The 16,432-nt window shown below is 48.5% G+C and overlaps 1 long non-coding RNA gene across 2 annotated transcripts; it reads right to left on the bottom strand.

Annotated features, from left to right (window-relative positions):
• Window positions 1–1,348: 1,348 nt before the first annotated feature.
• LOC124659334 lies at window positions 1,349–6,561 on the bottom strand. 2 transcript variants are annotated; one of them, XR_006989543.1, is made up of 4 exons: window positions 6,523–6,561; window positions 4,653–4,732; window positions 4,487–4,552; window positions 1,349–3,809 (listed from the first exon to the last, which is right to left on the bottom strand). It is a non-coding gene; the product is annotated as an uncharacterized LOC124659334 (long non-coding RNA). The 2 variants fall into 2 exon arrangements; XR_006989542.1 differs by lacking the exon at window positions 6,523–6,561 and having other exon boundaries at window positions 4,653–5,280.
• Window positions 6,562–16,432: the final 9,871 nt, after the last annotated feature.

The following is a 16,432-nucleotide window of genomic DNA, read 5'->3' as shown; positions in this document are numbered from 1 at the left end:
ACTCCTTTTCCCCTCTCCGATGTCATTGGTCAAGCCATCGCCACGTGGTAGGTTGCAACAAAGCGCACCCAGCAGCCAACAGATCCAGAAAAGCGCGAGCCCCGAAGACCAACAGGGGCATTCCGGTCATTCCACCCGCGTGGGGCCACGACCACCCCTCGCAATCGTCCTCTCCGGAAACCGGGGCCACGAAATGACCATCGTGCCCCGGGCCTTTATTCCCTCCCATTTCTGCCGCTATCCTTTCGGAAACCCAACCCAACCCAACCACCCACCCAACCCTGGTTAGCGCTCTGCCACGACCTGACGAGCCCGTCCCATCCGATCGCATCCCGAGCCGCCTGGACCCGTGCCACCGTACACCCTCTCCCTGCCAGTGGGCCCGGCCACCCCCGCGCCGCGCTCGGCGTACAAGGACCGGGCGCAGGGGACCCTGCTTCCCCTCGAAGGAATCGACCCCATCGCCTCCCTCCTCTTTATCTCGGAGCCGCCGCCGTCGCCAACCCTAACCCGGGTTCCGTTCCGATCTGCTCCGACGACGACGAGGGAGGACGCCGGCGGGGGTGGATCTGCCAGATCTGCAGAGATCCGACGGAGGCGCGAGGGGCGATGGTTGTGAACGGCCGGCCGCTCAAGAAGGCGAGGACACGGGTCGAGGCCTTTGCGGGGTTCCCGGCGCCCAGGGACGGCGGCGCGGCCGGCACGTTCCGGGAGGCGGTCAGGGGGTTCCTCGCCAGGCACGCGCGGCTCCTGCCGCTCCCCTCCATCTTCTCGCCGGCGGCCGCCGCCGCCCCGCCGCACCTGCTCACGTGGAGGGTCTCGCTCAGGGTCGGCGACGACGGGGAGGACGACGGCGGCGGCGGTGGCGGTGGATGCGGGGTCGAGCTCAACGTCGTGGAGGAGGATGTGCTCAGATCGCGATCTGTCTATTGTGATCAGTGCAGAGTCGTGGGTGAGTTGCTTTCCTTTCCCTTTTTTTGTTTTGTTTTTTTCTGCCTGTCCTTGAAACATTGTTTTTTTCCTCCAAACATTGTTTTCCCTTATAAAATTGTTTTTTTCCTTTCGGAAAACGTTCTTAAGATAATGTCTTCCGTCCTCTCTTTTTTTATTTATTGATTTCAATTTTTAATTGTTTTGGCGGTGTGCTAATTTTTTGAGTGACTGAATGCCTGACATTGCAGATTTTCAAGTTTTTTTTTTTCTTTGTAACCACAGATTTTATGCAAATTTTATTTCTCTTTTCAATCCACAATGTCCATGTTCGTTTTCACGTTCTCTGATTTGGATTTGTTACAATCAAACAGCAACGGTGATGTAATCTCGGTTCTCTAATGCATCTCTGTCTGCGGTTGCAGGATGGAGCGGCCACCCGGTGTGCGGGAAGCGGTACCACTTCATCATCGAGAACGACAGCATCCAGATGGCTGGCCGTCGACGCACCTGCTGCCTCCGCTGCGGGACTCCCATGGCCGCTGCAGAATCAAGGTGGGAGCAACCAGCATTGTTAATTTCTGGACAGAACAATCATACACTACTTTCTGTGTAACCGTAGTAACATATGGAGATACCACCGAAGAAATGAATCGCATGCTCAGTTGATTTCCCGTCATGCAAAGCTCCCCAACCTGTTCCAGTTCATGCTTTCGATTTGCAGTTCGGTTGTACAATCTGTTCCGACCACCTATTCCGTGTGCTGTGGATGTAATTATTCTTCTGCTCGATGATGCTACGACGTATCCTGACCATGGCTGCAATTTCTTCTCCAGGTGCCTCTTGTGCAACTTTGACATGGAAGGCGAGGAGCTGGAAGAGTGCGGATACCTGCATCTGGATGATTCCTCACACTTGCTGCATGCAGTTGTTCACGCAAACGGCTATGGACATCTTCTCAGGGTAAATGGCCGTGAAGGAGGGTCAAGGCTTCTTACTGGCCGTGACATAATGAGCTTCTGGGATCGCCTCTGCAATGTGCTGCATGTGAGGTAAACGGCTTTACTGTTGGTACACAGTGGTGCAGTTAGCGTGACATGAACCTTTACCATCATTCAAAAACCATCCAGCCACAACACTAAGAATGCCATTTGCCAACTTGCAGGAAGGTCACTGTCATGGACATATCCAAGAAGCATGGAATGGACTACAGGCTTCTGCATGCCATCACAAGTGGTCATCCGTGGTACGGTGAATGGGGATATAAGTTTGGCGCTGGTAGCTTTGCACATACCTCAGACACCTACCAACAGGCAGTTGATGTGCTCTCTGGCATACACCTGGCGCTGTACTTCTCACATCGCAACACCATCAGGACCCCATTACAGAACACGATTGCTCTGTATTGGGCCCTATCCGATCGACAGCTTGTGACTGTGAGGGACCTCTTCCGGTTCATAATGCACCTGCTTCATCAAGCCCGTAAGGATGCTGAGATGTCAAAACCAGTGATGGATGGAGTAGTTGAATCCAATGTGCTCTGCATGTGGAACAAAGAAGATGTCGATCGAGCCGAAGCTGCAATGCTCAAGATTCTCCGTGCTGTCGAGACAGGACGCTGGGTGTCTTGGCGTGCACTCAGGGGAGCTGCATCCAAGGCTGTTGATTCACAGGAGCTGCTGGATTATTCCCTCCGAGGATTGCGAGGAAAACTGATGGATGATGGCCATTTCATTGCTGTCCGCTGCAATGCTGAGACGAGTGCAATTGAATACAGGTAAACCTTTTTTCCAGTATGTTGCTCCACTTCGCAGAACTTCATTAGGCAATCCTCTTGACTTGTATTTCATGGCAAGCAGGCTGGAAACATACTCCAATCAGTCCCCAGTAGACAGAACTGTGTTTGGGCCCTCTGTCGAGCATTTAGTACACGATCTTCGATTCCTCTATGATGCTCTGCTGAACCCTGAAACGATGCTGTCTTCACAACCAGAGGTGGTGGTTGCATCATCACACAATGCAGCTGCAAAAATCCTGGACTGCAAGCAGTTCATCAAACACTATGATGAGAGTGCTCCAGAAGCTCTTTTCAACCCAAACCTGCTTTCTGTGAGTTGCTCCATTGAACTGCTTGATCATCCAAAGGACTACACTGCACCACCGATGGAACTTCTAATTTTACCAGAAAGTGCTACCCTCGGTCAACTGAAAATCCAGGCTGCAAAGGTCTTTCAAGAAACGTACCTCATGTTCCATAGCTTCCAGGCTGAACAGCTCCCTGACTTCCTAAACTTAAGTGACACAACACCTGTGAAGCATGTGCTTGGCTCAAGCCAGCTTGTAAGGGTGAGAGGACGGTGCACTGGGGATCACCGGAGAATTGTACAGTTCAGGATGGAGAGGGGTTTGGAGAACTGGACGGTGGACTGTACATGCGGTGCCAAGGACGATGACGGTGAGAGGATGATGGCATGTGATGTGTGTGGAGTCTGGCAGCACACCAGGTGCTCAGGGATCAGCGATTTTCAAGAAGTTCCTGATAAGTTCATCTGCAGGAAGTGTGCAAGTCCACGCAAAGGAAAGAGTCGTGGTGGTGGAGGTGGCAGTGGTGGCGGCAGAGTGGATATGGGTGCTGCTGGCAGGTGCAAGGATGAGATTGGATCTGTTGGTGGTGCAGGCAAATTTGGGCGCCTGGCAACCGTGGGGTGACTGTACATAATGTAGTGAAATGTAAATACTGAGAGCGAGAGAGTGATGAGCAGAGCCTGAGGCCTCTCTAGACCTTAAGTTGTTAATGAAATCTTGTCTTTCTAACCAGTGATTTTGTCCATTCTCTCCCAAAATAATATTTGCACTTCCTCTGTGAATCCTTTGCACTACTGCATTAAAACTTGAAAAGTTAGCTGAGTTCCAATATAATATTATTGTCTATCAAATAATATTGCTACTGCACGACAAGTGTTTAAATTAAACTAGGGAGACAAATGCTAGATGACAATGACAACAGTTACATGGCATAGTGCAGCCTAATTTACATCATTTGGATGAGCATAGTGCATAGGAAACAGTGTGATCAAACACTTGGATGAGCATCTTGAAAACAATTCAAAATGATACTACATATTATTTGATGAATACTCCTAATATTGCCCGAGGGATAAAGGAAAACATATGATTTGTTGTTCATAAGCTACTAATTTCAACATAAAAATGCTGTATAAACTATGTAGAGCACTCCCTCTGTTCTATATTAGTTGTCGCAGATTTAGATGAATCTGTACACAAAATGTGTCACATACAAATCAGCGACAACTTATATGAAACGGAGGGGGTATCGTTCACTGGCAAGTAAACAAAGCCGTGAACTTCCATCATACGAAATGAGAAAGGACATGCAGTTTAGGTTCATTATTATCACCCACCGTCTTAACAGTACATGGAGATGCCAATGTAATAAAGACATGATGAGCCTATTCAGTATTTCCCAGTTTTGTGCATTCAAAGTGAAACAACACAATTCCAAAATAAGATTAATGTAAAAAATTCAATTACATACCTCAGGTTTATCCTATATATATTATATAATATATTAAAGCCTGGTCTGATGCTTGAAATGACAAACCTGTAAAATGAAAATTCACTGGCAACTTTTAGGGATGAAAGCACAGGTAATAAGCTATCAGCAAATAGTAAGTATGGAGATAGAAACACAGGTCACACACCTCAAATGTTTCATTTATGCTACAGAACAACTTTTCTTAGTTTCTTTATGGATAACAAAGGTGGGCGACGAACATGAGATCTGCATAGGAAACAGTGTGATTAAGCAACTCAATTTATGAGGAATAATGACAGACTTGAGTAGTTTAAAATCTAAATGCACTAATGATATTAGAATTAATTCAAGTTGTGAAGTGTACACATCAGAACTAATTCAAGTTGTACAGTGTACACATCTTTTTGTAACTATAAACCTGAATCAGGACCAGCATCAGTACAAATGACGAGATATTCCAGTGCTGAAGCTGTATTGAAGGCCATTTCTGGGGTGGGCAAATCGGTGATATGCAAGTTTAAGTGTTATACTATCACCCACATGTTTTGTAACTATAAATCTGAATCAGGACCAGCATCAGTACAAATGAGGAGATATTCCAGTGCTGGAAAATGTATTGAAGGCCATTTGAGGAGTGGTCATATCGGTGATATGCAAGTTTAAGTGTTATATTATCACCCTTAAAGAGCGAATCAATGCTGGAGATTAGACTTTTATGCCCATATATCATCGTAACAGCACCTAAAGATACAATGTTCAAGCATTCATAGGCAAAAAAAAAAGGAGAATAGAACAATTCCCCAGCATACAATTATATATTTATAAGAGTGTAGTACAATGTTTAGATCTGCAGACAGAAAGAACTAAAGAATATTTAATTTAACCGCAAAAGCGTCGGTTAAGTGTGTCTTCCATTGGAAACATTAATGGTTATATCGTGCATCCTCACCAGAATTTGAGTAAATGCAAAAATGGACCGATACAAAGTCATGGAATAAATAATGGATAAGTAGACCATATTGCTATACGAGATGATGTAAAGTAGAAGAATGTTGTAATCCTGAATAGAGTAAGGATCTTGGATACTGTGGTATGGACTAGAAAAAAAGTTGATTGAACAGAGGGTTAGCTTGCTTATTACCACTTTGGCATTGCTTACCCACATCTTATCAATGATTTCAAATGAGCACAGCTAGCATTTGTTTTACAAAGCAATGTAGCATTTCAGTTAACAATTATCAGACAGTCGAAAGAGTTCTCAGTTCCCCTGGTAAAACAAATTCTGCTGTTTTTTTAGCCACAGCAATACTTTTATGACTCCACCAGCCAGTATTAAGAAGTAAGACAAAACTTAAATTTTTTTTAAGTTCGACACATGATAAATCTGGTGTTCATCCTACCACTTCGAAGCAAAATGAGGTAGATAGCAACAATTTTTCTCTGATACAACTAGAATGCAAAGCTCCCAAAAAGGATCGTACAGACTCTATCAACGGCAAACATAACATTGATGAAGCAATGTAGCATTTAAGTAACAATTATCAGACAGTCGAAGGGTTCTCGGTTCGGCTGATAATGCTGAAAACAAACTCTGCTGGTTTTTTTTGCCAAAGCTATACTTCTACAACTCCACCAGCAATTAAGAAGTAAGAGCAAACTTGATATTTTTGTAAAGTACCACACAACACACATGATAAATCTGGTGTTCATTGTACAACTTCGAAACGAAATGAGCTAAAAAAATTCTCTGGAACAAACAAACAGAATGCAAACCCCCAAAAGGATGATCACCAAAAATGACCACACAGACTCTAACAAAGGCTAAGATAATTTTGATGAAGTCGTCAAGGATACGAATCTTTTTTTCCCTTAATTACGAATGATATAAAGACACAATCGCACATATTTATACCCTGAAACAGCACAGAATCAAACAAGTTGCGATCCAAAGATTCGGAACAGCAAAAGCAAGGTGTGCCCAATCGTGCACCCAAGCACGAAAAAGGATACCTGAGAAGAGAGCATGAATAGAATACCTGAGCAGAGCAGAGCAGAGCAGAGCTGGTGCCCAGCAATGCACCAAAAAGGCACCGAGAAGAGGAGGACGCACATCAGCCTTTCCAGCCCCCTGTCTTGACACATAAGACACGGAAACGCAGGGGATTAGGGACGCGCGCCCTAAAATGATCTGATGACCTAGGCAGACATTAATCGCAATTAAATGCTACTAAATCAGTGCGTCAGATTTCCTTCCGAGCACCCCAAAGTATCCGCAGGCAGGGGATGGCCAATTTCGAACGCCGCGGCGGTGAGCAAGCGTGGATGGAACCCTAGAATCCGGCCGACCGAGAACCGGAGCTCGGAGGTCCAGCTAGGGCGGCGGATCAAGACCGCGAGTCGGGTTTGCACCAGCGTATAGAAAAATCTCGCGGCACGCGTCCGAAATTTGTGGACGGCATGTGAATCGGAGGATGAAAGAAGCTCACCGATTGTGCTGGATTGACGAGCGGCGGTGTCGAGGCAGCAGCGACACGTCCATGGCGGCGAGACGCTGAGCTAAAGGCGCGCGGCAGCTCTAGGGCAGAGCTGTGTGAGGCGCATCGGGTGGGATTATTGGAGCTAGCGCGCTTGAGGTAGGTCAGGTCAGGACTCGGGAGAGGAAGACGAAGACTGGGAGAGGAAACCAGGGTAAAAACCTGGGTGGCTGGGTGTGCGGGGGACGGTGGAGAGGAAACCGTGGAGGAGGAGATCTCACCTTGTGGGTCGGGACTCGGAAGCGGGTGCTAATATAATTGGCCTACTTTCCCTCAAAAAATAAGTGTATAATTGGCCTACTTGGTCAAAAAAAAAAACTCCTTTTGACACCAATTACATTTTAGTTGTGCCTATGTCTCTACGTCTCGGTTGACTGAGATTTTCTTAAGTCTCAGCCAACTCAGAAAAATGCAACTACAGTTTAAAGAAAAAAAATAACTCGGTTTAGTTGCACATTTCTGTTAGAAAAGTGCAATTTAATAGAAAGGTGCAACTCAAAGTACATTTTTGTAAGGGACTTATACTTAAGAAAATCTCAGTTGACTGATACATAGCAAAATCGTTACATTTTTAGGTACGCATAATTAAGGCGTGATTATTTCTCAGTCGACTAAAAACTAACTTCGTTTTCAGTCATATGGTGTCATTAAATTTCAGTTGCAACTCGTGTTACAACGTCTGACTACGACGAATCACCAAGCAAATCAAGTGATGTAGAACTTGACCGAGTATGAAGTTAGTTCTCAGCACCAACGCACCCAACAAACGTCGGCGCAGTTTCGAGCCTAATAAAACCGTTGGCAACCCCGTGTCGTCCCCTACGCGGAGGGCGCGAATCAGGAGCACCGGCACCTCGTGCCATGTCGGATTTCATCCGCGGGCCTCGCTCGTCAGAGAAACACGGCGCCGACCGCGTTTTTAAAGACGCGTAATGGTGGTCGTCGCCGGAAACCGAGCCGGTGAGGAGGCCAGACGCCGTACGAACGAACAGGCAGCAACGCCGGCCCAACTCCCCGCGTGGCATCAATGACTCCGATAGCTTTAAAAACCCCGTCGACACCACCGTCTCCGCCCATATCCTCTCAACCCTAGCCACCGCCGCCAGTCAAATCCACCGCTGGAGACATGGCGCACAACTACCAGGCTCACGGAAGCAGCGCCGGTGACGAGCGCTCGAGGCAGTTCAACCTCGCGAGGCGGAATTGCTTTACCGGCACCACATCCCGATGCCGATGGAGTACCACCTGCACATGGCTAACACATGTCCGTCGCCGGCTACGCAGTGCCGCCTCCTCCTCCGGATGGACCGGAGCTACGCTTGCGCATCGAGGAGCGGCGCGCTCATATGACGCCGGCAATCGCATGAAATCCGTTGTCTTTTGCATTTTATAATTTTGATTTTTTTTAGGGAGGCGCGTTTGGCACACGCCGAGCAAGAATTCGATGGCACAGAAGGCAAGTAAAGCATATGGTGTCAAGTTCATTGAACTCACAACCATCTACTACTAGGATGATCGCCCGTCTCTGATTGGAAGAGAATCGAATCCCTTGTTGAAGTAAACACAAAACGTGTACCCTGGTCGCCTTGCGACTATGCGCTGGATGGGTCGTTGCGCGCGTGGGTGGGGAATTTTACCCCTTTTGGTTCGGGGCCGGGTCAGGGGCACTGTGACCGGTCAGCGCGCGGTCGAATCCCCCAATGAACGGTTCCGGAAACAAAGCACCTCGTCAGCGCAGGGCTCTGCTTCCCTATTTTTTACAGGGTCAAAGCGATGTGACGCCGCCGGCGGGGCTGCATATACTATCTGCGTAGACCTAGCACCAGCTCGTCTCGGCCGTGTAGCCTCCCTCATTTCTGAGTAGAGTACCGTTTTCATTACTCATGGCCCCATGTGAAGAACGAGCCAGCCCTGCTGACGGCCAGCTAGGCCGGCATGTGTGGTGTCTTCTCCCGTACGGCGCAGCGCAGTTAGTTTCGTGCAGTGCATTCAGGCGCTAACCGCTACGCGTCATAACACGAGGCAGGATTAACCTTCATTACCATCTGACCAGACGCCGGTTTCGTTGATCAAACAGAGGGGAAACCCCTTTTTCTTTTTTAAATAAATCTGAACGAACGCCGCATCTTGTTCTTGTCCAGCACCGTTTTGCAATCTTGTTATGTTCTGCTTTCCAAGATCGACGGGTCGCCGTCGGGCTTTGCAACGGCCAAGATAACGGCACGGGCATCCTGCTTCGCCCTTTCGGGCACACCATACGGCTATCGATCATGGGCGAGGGTACACAAGTGGGAAGATTCTTCCGCCCCTGCTGCGTGCATCTACCGATGCTGGAAACGCGCCACCCCTCTCAACTCTCAAATCTTAGCCGCGTGCGCGCGTCCTCTCGCTAGGTTGCAGCGAGTTTTTTCTTTTCTAGCGGCAACTCTGAACTTCTGAAGCTTTTCAAACATGATTATAGGTCATGCTTCTACGGCTGCTTCCTTGAATGGAGTAGGTTAGGTCTGATGTTTACTTCCACCTAACCTTTTGAGATGGTTAAGTGGACGACTAGCTGCTGGATTAACGCAGGTTCTACTTCTGAATGACGTTCGTTTGAGATGTCAAACTGTTTCTGCTTTCCGCGGCAGTGTCGTTTTCATCCCGTGTCAGGTTGTTCACAGTGGAGCCCCGGTGGAATCGACTGTGGGTCGATAATTGAAGCTGCAGCTGTTCATATGTGTAAAGATCAAAGGATAGACAACCAGTGGCTGGCCTGTCCAGTCTACACTTGCTATTGGCGATTTACACAAAAATAACCCTTTTCTGAAACTATAGCACGGACGAAACTATTTCACCCATCTAACCTTTTTGTGTGGCGCCCCTCACATCGGCGCCACACCTTGCTGTGTGGCGCCCGTGGCAGCGGCGCCATTCGCCCAGCCGACGTGGCGCCCTCGACGCTGAGCTGTGCGCCGATCCGACGTGGCAGCATGTGTGGCGCCGCTCCCATCGGCGCCACACATGCACTTGTAATTGCCCAAAACATATTGTAAGACAAATCGTCTGGGACTTAGCCGTTTTGGCGACGCTGTTTGTGTGGCGCCGATGCCACGGGCGCCACACTGTGAAGTGTGGCGCCGATGGTATCGGCGCCACACAAACAGCCTCGCCAAAACGACTAAGTCCCAGACGTCCGGAGCCCCTGGATGTTTTCGACGTATAAACAACATATTTGGCGCCGAGGTGTGGCGCCAGGGTGAGGAGCGTCACTTGTTGACTTGTGTTAAAACCATGAAAATTCTTGCCTTAGTTACCAGTTTTCAACACAACAATAGCAATTTCATACACATAGAACATACACATATAACACATCATAGCACATAGATTCAAACAACAAGTACCATTAGAGACATGGTTCGAAATGACATAGGATTCACAACACGATACTTATGAAGATAGAGTTCACAACAACACGTAGCAAATCCTAGTGTCGTCCTCGACGTGTCGTCCTCACGGGCTGCTTCCGGACGGCCATCCTTTTCGTCCGCTGTCGTGGGTCTTGTTGCTGCCGCTCCTCCTCCTGCTGCTCCTCCTCCTCAGAAGATAACGGCTCATCATTCCTCATCCTCCTCAAAGATGATCTCCGCGGCGGCGCCTCATCCTCCTCAATGACAACCTTCTTTCCTCGGTTGACATAATCGTCCGGAGTGTATCGGTTTGGAGCCTTGCTTCTTGGCTTCAACTGGTAAGTTGACCGTGTGGCTTGCTTCTTGTGTTGACTCACAATGTCTTGACTCAGGATGGTGTCGTCTTCAGGAATCTTCACAAACATGAACACATGAGATTACAAAAGTTGAAATTAGTAAGCACACGTTTGACAGCAACAAAATAGTCCATACCTCCGCCTCTTCAGAAGAGGATGTAGCCGCAATTTCGGTGTCGCGGCAACCTAGCAAGTTGGCTAACCGCCACATCTTTCGTGCAGTGTTCTGCGTCGTGGAAGTCATGGTTAGAAAGCCACCCGAACACAATAGCTTACATTGAAAGTTGGTGACCATACCTTAATGAAATGCCGCATCGGTCCAATAGGCTTCTCATCAGTATGGCTCTGATCCCAAACAACCTCGCACTCATCAGCTGTTTTTTGGATCTCGGACCGCTGCGACAAACATATTATACAAAATTTGAGCGATCACATGCCAATGTAGATGATGTACTAGCTAACGAGAGAATACATTACCACAAAGTTTAGCTCGGAAGCAATAGAAGTCGATCTTCCTTTGCGAGCATAGATGTCGTGCTGGCTTTGCGCAACCTCATCGAACTCGATGGGGTCGTCCAAGATGTCGCCAGCATACGCGGGTTTCACTAACTCGATACGCGTGCTTTGATGAAACCATTGGAGATAGTTGTTGAAAGCCCAAGTCGTGGGGGACAATCTCCACATGGCCAGCATTCCGTACCGCTTCCAAACAGTGTTGGAACGCTGTGACGTGGCCTCTATGATGGTCAGTGTTAAACATCTAGGGTTCCAACAAATCTAGTGTTAAACACATGCATTTTGTGGGCTATCAATTTCAACACATAGATTATAATTTAGATTGCCCCAACAACCATTTCAAATCTAGGTTCCATGTCTAGGGTTCATGTACAAATCTAGCAAGATCTATGAAATTAGTGGATGAATGTGAAGGATTCGAAGGGGATTACCTTGAGGAATGGATGGGGAAGAGATTGGCCGGTCAGATCTGACGAATTCGTCGCCGATTTGGTGGGGGGGGGGGAGAGGGGGAGGAGGAGGAACCGCCGGCCGCCCAAGTTCTTCACGCGAAACAGAGAGGAGAAAGAGGAGAGCTCGGGCTGGGGCGGGCGCGGGCGCCACACTTAAGTGGATGTGTGGCGCCCTTCCGAGCGGCGCCACCACAGTGTGGCGCCGATGGGAGCGGCGCCACTCATGCTACCACGTCGGATCGACGCACAGCTCAGCGTCGAGGGCGCCAGGTCGGCTGGGCGAGTGGCGCCGCCGTCACGGACGCCACACAACGAGGTGTGGCGCCAGCGTGAGGGGCGCCACACAAAAGGGTTACATGGGTGAAATAGTTTGCCCGGAAAATCAGTCTGTACTATAGTTACAATAAAGGGTTATTTTTGTGTAAATCGCCCTTGCTATTAGCCTATTATCTACCAAAGTACACACCTCACTATCTTCGGCTGTACAACGTATTTCTTTAGCTCACACAAACAGGATCTGCCCCATAGTTCTAGCTCCCCGGAAAGCAACTCTAGCAAATCCCTTAAAAGCCGGTCCGTAAAATCGCGAGTATAGGACATGATAAACTCAGTTTCGTTCATTGCCATCGCACATATCAGATCCGAATTGATGAAAAGGGCTAGTCAATCTACTTTATACACGTCAACAAACCCTCTCACGTGTGACGGAAAGACGAGAAGACAAGTCAACACGTGTAGAGAGGCAAAGAGGCAGCGGAAGGCCGGATACACACGGCAGGAGGTTGCGGGGATTTTTTTAGAATAAATTGGGAAAGCCAGGATTTGAACTCGAGACCTGGGGGCGCTGATACCATGTTAAGATTCATGCACTATCCACTTTAACCAAAAATCCGAACTGATGCAAAAGGGCTAGGCAATCTACTTATACACTTCAACACCCCCTCTGACGTGTGACGGGAAGACGACAAGACAAGTCAACACGTGTAGAGAGGCAAAAAGGCAGCGGCGGCGGCCGGGCGCGGGACGGCAGGGTGCCGGGGCGGGCGGCAGCGAGAAGAGGGGGGAGAAGAGATAATTTTCAGAATAGATTGTGAAAGCCAGGATTTGAACTCGAGACCTGGGGCTCTGATACCATGTTAAGCTTCATGCACTAGCCACTTGAACCAAAAATCCGAACTGATGGAAAGGACTAGACAATCTACTTTATACACGTCAACAGAAGTAACGAGTTCAACATCTGCTTGAGTTGTCCGTGAAATTCAACTATATACATCAACGATTTTACAAAAGGAGTACGGTAAAATCTAATTCAGCGCGGCCGCTGATGGCGTGTATTTCACACGTTCGTTGGGCAACCCCAAGAGGAAGGTATGATGCGCACAGCAGCAAGTTTTCCCTCAGAAAGAAACCAAGGTTTATCGAACCAGGAGGAGCCAAGAAGCACGTTGAAGGTTGATGGCGACGGGATGTAGTGCGGCGCAACACCGGAGATTCCGGCGCCAACGTGGAACCCGCACAACACAACCAAAGTACTTTGCCCCAACGAAACGAGTGAGGTTGTCAATCTCACCGGCTTGCCGTAACAAAGGATTAACCGTATTGTGTGGAAGATGATTGTTTGCGAGAGAAAATAGTAAAAGCAAGTATTGCAGCAGATTTGTATTTCGAGTATTAAAGAATGGACAGGGGTCCACAGCTCACTAGAGGTGTCTCTCCCATAAGATAAAAGCATGTTGGGTGAACAAATTACGGTCGGGCAATTGACAAATAGAGAGGGCATAACAATGCACATACATGACATGATAAGTATAGTGAGATTTAATTGGGCATTACGACAAAGTACATAGACCGCCATCCAACTGCATCTATGCCTAAAAAGTCCACCTTCAGGTTATCATCCGAACCCCCTCCAGTATTAAGTTGCAAAGCAACAGAGAATTGCATTAAGTATGGTGCGTAATGTAATCAACAACTACATCCTCGGACATAGCGCCAATGTTTTATCCCTAGTGGCAACATCACAACACAACCTTAGAACTTTCTGTCACTGTCCCGGTGTCAATGCGAGCATGAACCCACTATCGAGCATAAGTACTCCCTCTTGGAGTTAAAAGTAAAAACTTGGCCGGAGCCTCTACTAGAAACGGAGAGCATGCAAGATCATAAACAACACATGTGTAATAACTTGATAATTAACATGACATGGTATTCTCTATCCATCGGATCCCGACAAACACAACATATAGAATTACGGATAGATGATCTTGATCATGTTAGGCAGCTCACAAGATCCAACAATGAAGCACAATGAGGAGAAGACAACCATCTAGCTACCGCTATGGACCCATAGTCCAGGGGTGAACTACTCACTCATCACTCCGGAGGCGACCATGGCGGTGTAGAGTCCTCCGGGAGATGAATCCCCTCTCCGGCAGGGTGCCGGAGGAGATCTCCAGAATCCCCCGAGATGGGATCGGCGGCGGCGGCGTCTCGGCAAGGTTTTCCGTATCGTGGTTTTTCGCCTCAGGGGTTTCGCGACGGAGGCTTGAAGTAGGCGGAAGGGCGAGTCGGGGGCCGGACGAGGGGCCCACACCACGGGCGGCGCGGGCCCCCTTGGCCGCGCCGCCATGTGGTTTGGCCACCTCGTGGCCCCACTTCGTATGTTCTTCGGTCTTCCGGAAGCTCCGTGGAAAAATAGGCCCCCGGGTCTTCGTTTCGTCCAATTCCGAGAATATTTCGTTACTAGGATTTCGAAACCAAAAACAGCGAGAAAACAGAACCGGCACTTCGGCATCTTGTTAATAGGTTAGTTCCAGAAAATGCACGAATATGACATAAAGTGTGCATAAAACATGTAGGTATCATCAATAATATGGCATAGAACATAAGAAATTATCGATACGTCGGAGACGTATCAGCCGCTAACCTAACTGCACCAAAAACCGGCCCTAGGATACCTCACTGTGGCATGTGGGCGCGGCGGTGGCGTACAACGATCTCTAGTCATCGTCGAGGATGACGCACTCGATCTTCACCCGGCGGACGGCGTCGGCCTCCTCGCGCCTCCACCGCGCGGCCGCCTCCGCCTCAGGGACGATGCGCGCCGCCATGATCGCGGCCTCCTCATCGCTGACGTAGTCGCTGTCCTCGAAGTGCTTCATGAGCGGCGTCTCTTCATCATCCGAGCTCACCTCGTCCTCCGACGGTGAGGGAGAGCGGCGGCGATGACCGGAGGAGGAAGACCCCTCGCCAGATAAGGCGTACGGGGCGAGCTTCCCGAGCGGCACGAGCCCCCAATTTGTCTAGCGCCGTGTGCTGCGCTTCCGCGCGGCCTCGGAGCACAGCCATTTCACGCACTACGACGTGGTGTTGAACACCGGCAGCTCACGCCGCGGCGGGGCGCTTCCGCCCCCAATCTGTCCGCCCCCTGCTGGAACTACCGCCGAGAGGCATCTACGGGCTGGGCTGGGTGCGGCGGTGCAACGGAGCAGTGGAGGGGAAGTAGGGTTTCAACCCGTATCCACTGCTTTGGCCTATACATATACCATCCGCGCCACTGATTTCACGGTCCCCGTGAATTGTTTACGGGCCGGATACGGGCTCTGATCGACGAGCTAAACCGAGTGGAACTGTAAACCCGCTAGAATAATACGGGTTCGGCCAGTTTTAAGGGAACCGCTAGAGTTTCTCATACACAATGTTACATGCTTATGAGCTGAATTGAAATAAAGAAGAGAGTACAGAGCCCATAGGTGATGTAAGAAGAAAACCGGGTTTGCTAACTCTCATTCGAACATGAATTTAGTTAGAGCCCATTTAAATCCAGAGCTGCTGGGCGTTAGATTTGCATGGTGATTTCTACATCTTGCAAGTTGATCATGGGTTGCAAAGAAGTTTTTTTTCTAGTTGCACATGAGTTTATGGGCATCTTCACTTACTATTATCACACTTCCTTGTCGTAATGAACAAGACTGTATTACTGCTGTGAATTAATGAAGCTCGTGGGTAACTCTAAAAAAATAGTTGCCCATGAGCTGCCACTTAGATTTTTCAGTTGCACCATAATTACAATTAGATAATTTTTCAGTTGCACTATGATTGGAACAAGTTCTTTTCTTCCGTTGCAACATTGTCTCTTCTAGAATTCATACCGATTCCCCCTCCTCCTCCCTATTACACACTGGTTTTCAGTTACAACTATATATGGTTCTAACTGATATTTTTCTGTTAGAGGTGGATGATGTATTCAGATGAGAATTAAGCTTATTCTCATTCGAACTAGAATGATCTAACTGAGGTAACAAGACGCGGACTCAAATGATTGCTCAACAAGCTAAAGCCTCGTACTATGTGAATGTTGATCGTTCATTTTTGTTCCAGATCTGAACCTTGCCTGCCTCGCTCGACCACTCAACAACTGTACGAGTGTTTGCTTGCCCAAAGCATGGCGCCATGGAACCGCCTCCGAAACAAAGCACTGTCCTCAGCTACCTTCATTTGTCTAGAGAGGACCACGACTCCACGAGGAGCATTCACGCGGTACGTACGTGTGCTGACTGAGCTCTTACTCATCATCAATCAAAATGGTACGCTGGAGGTACTACGACGATGGTGGTGAATCGAAGCTGCTTAAATGTGATCGAAGACATCTAGTCTAGAGAGTTCAGTTCAGACTTGTATGCTCCGGCGGATCTGAACC

Source organism: Lolium rigidum, chromosome 6, assembly GCF_022539505.1.
Source record: "Lolium rigidum isolate FL_2022 chromosome 6, APGP_CSIRO_Lrig_0.1, whole genome shotgun sequence".
Classification (NCBI taxonomy): domain Eukaryota; kingdom Viridiplantae; phylum Streptophyta; class Magnoliopsida; order Poales; family Poaceae; genus Lolium; species Lolium rigidum.
This window is presented reverse-complemented; position numbering and strand designations above follow the sequence as displayed.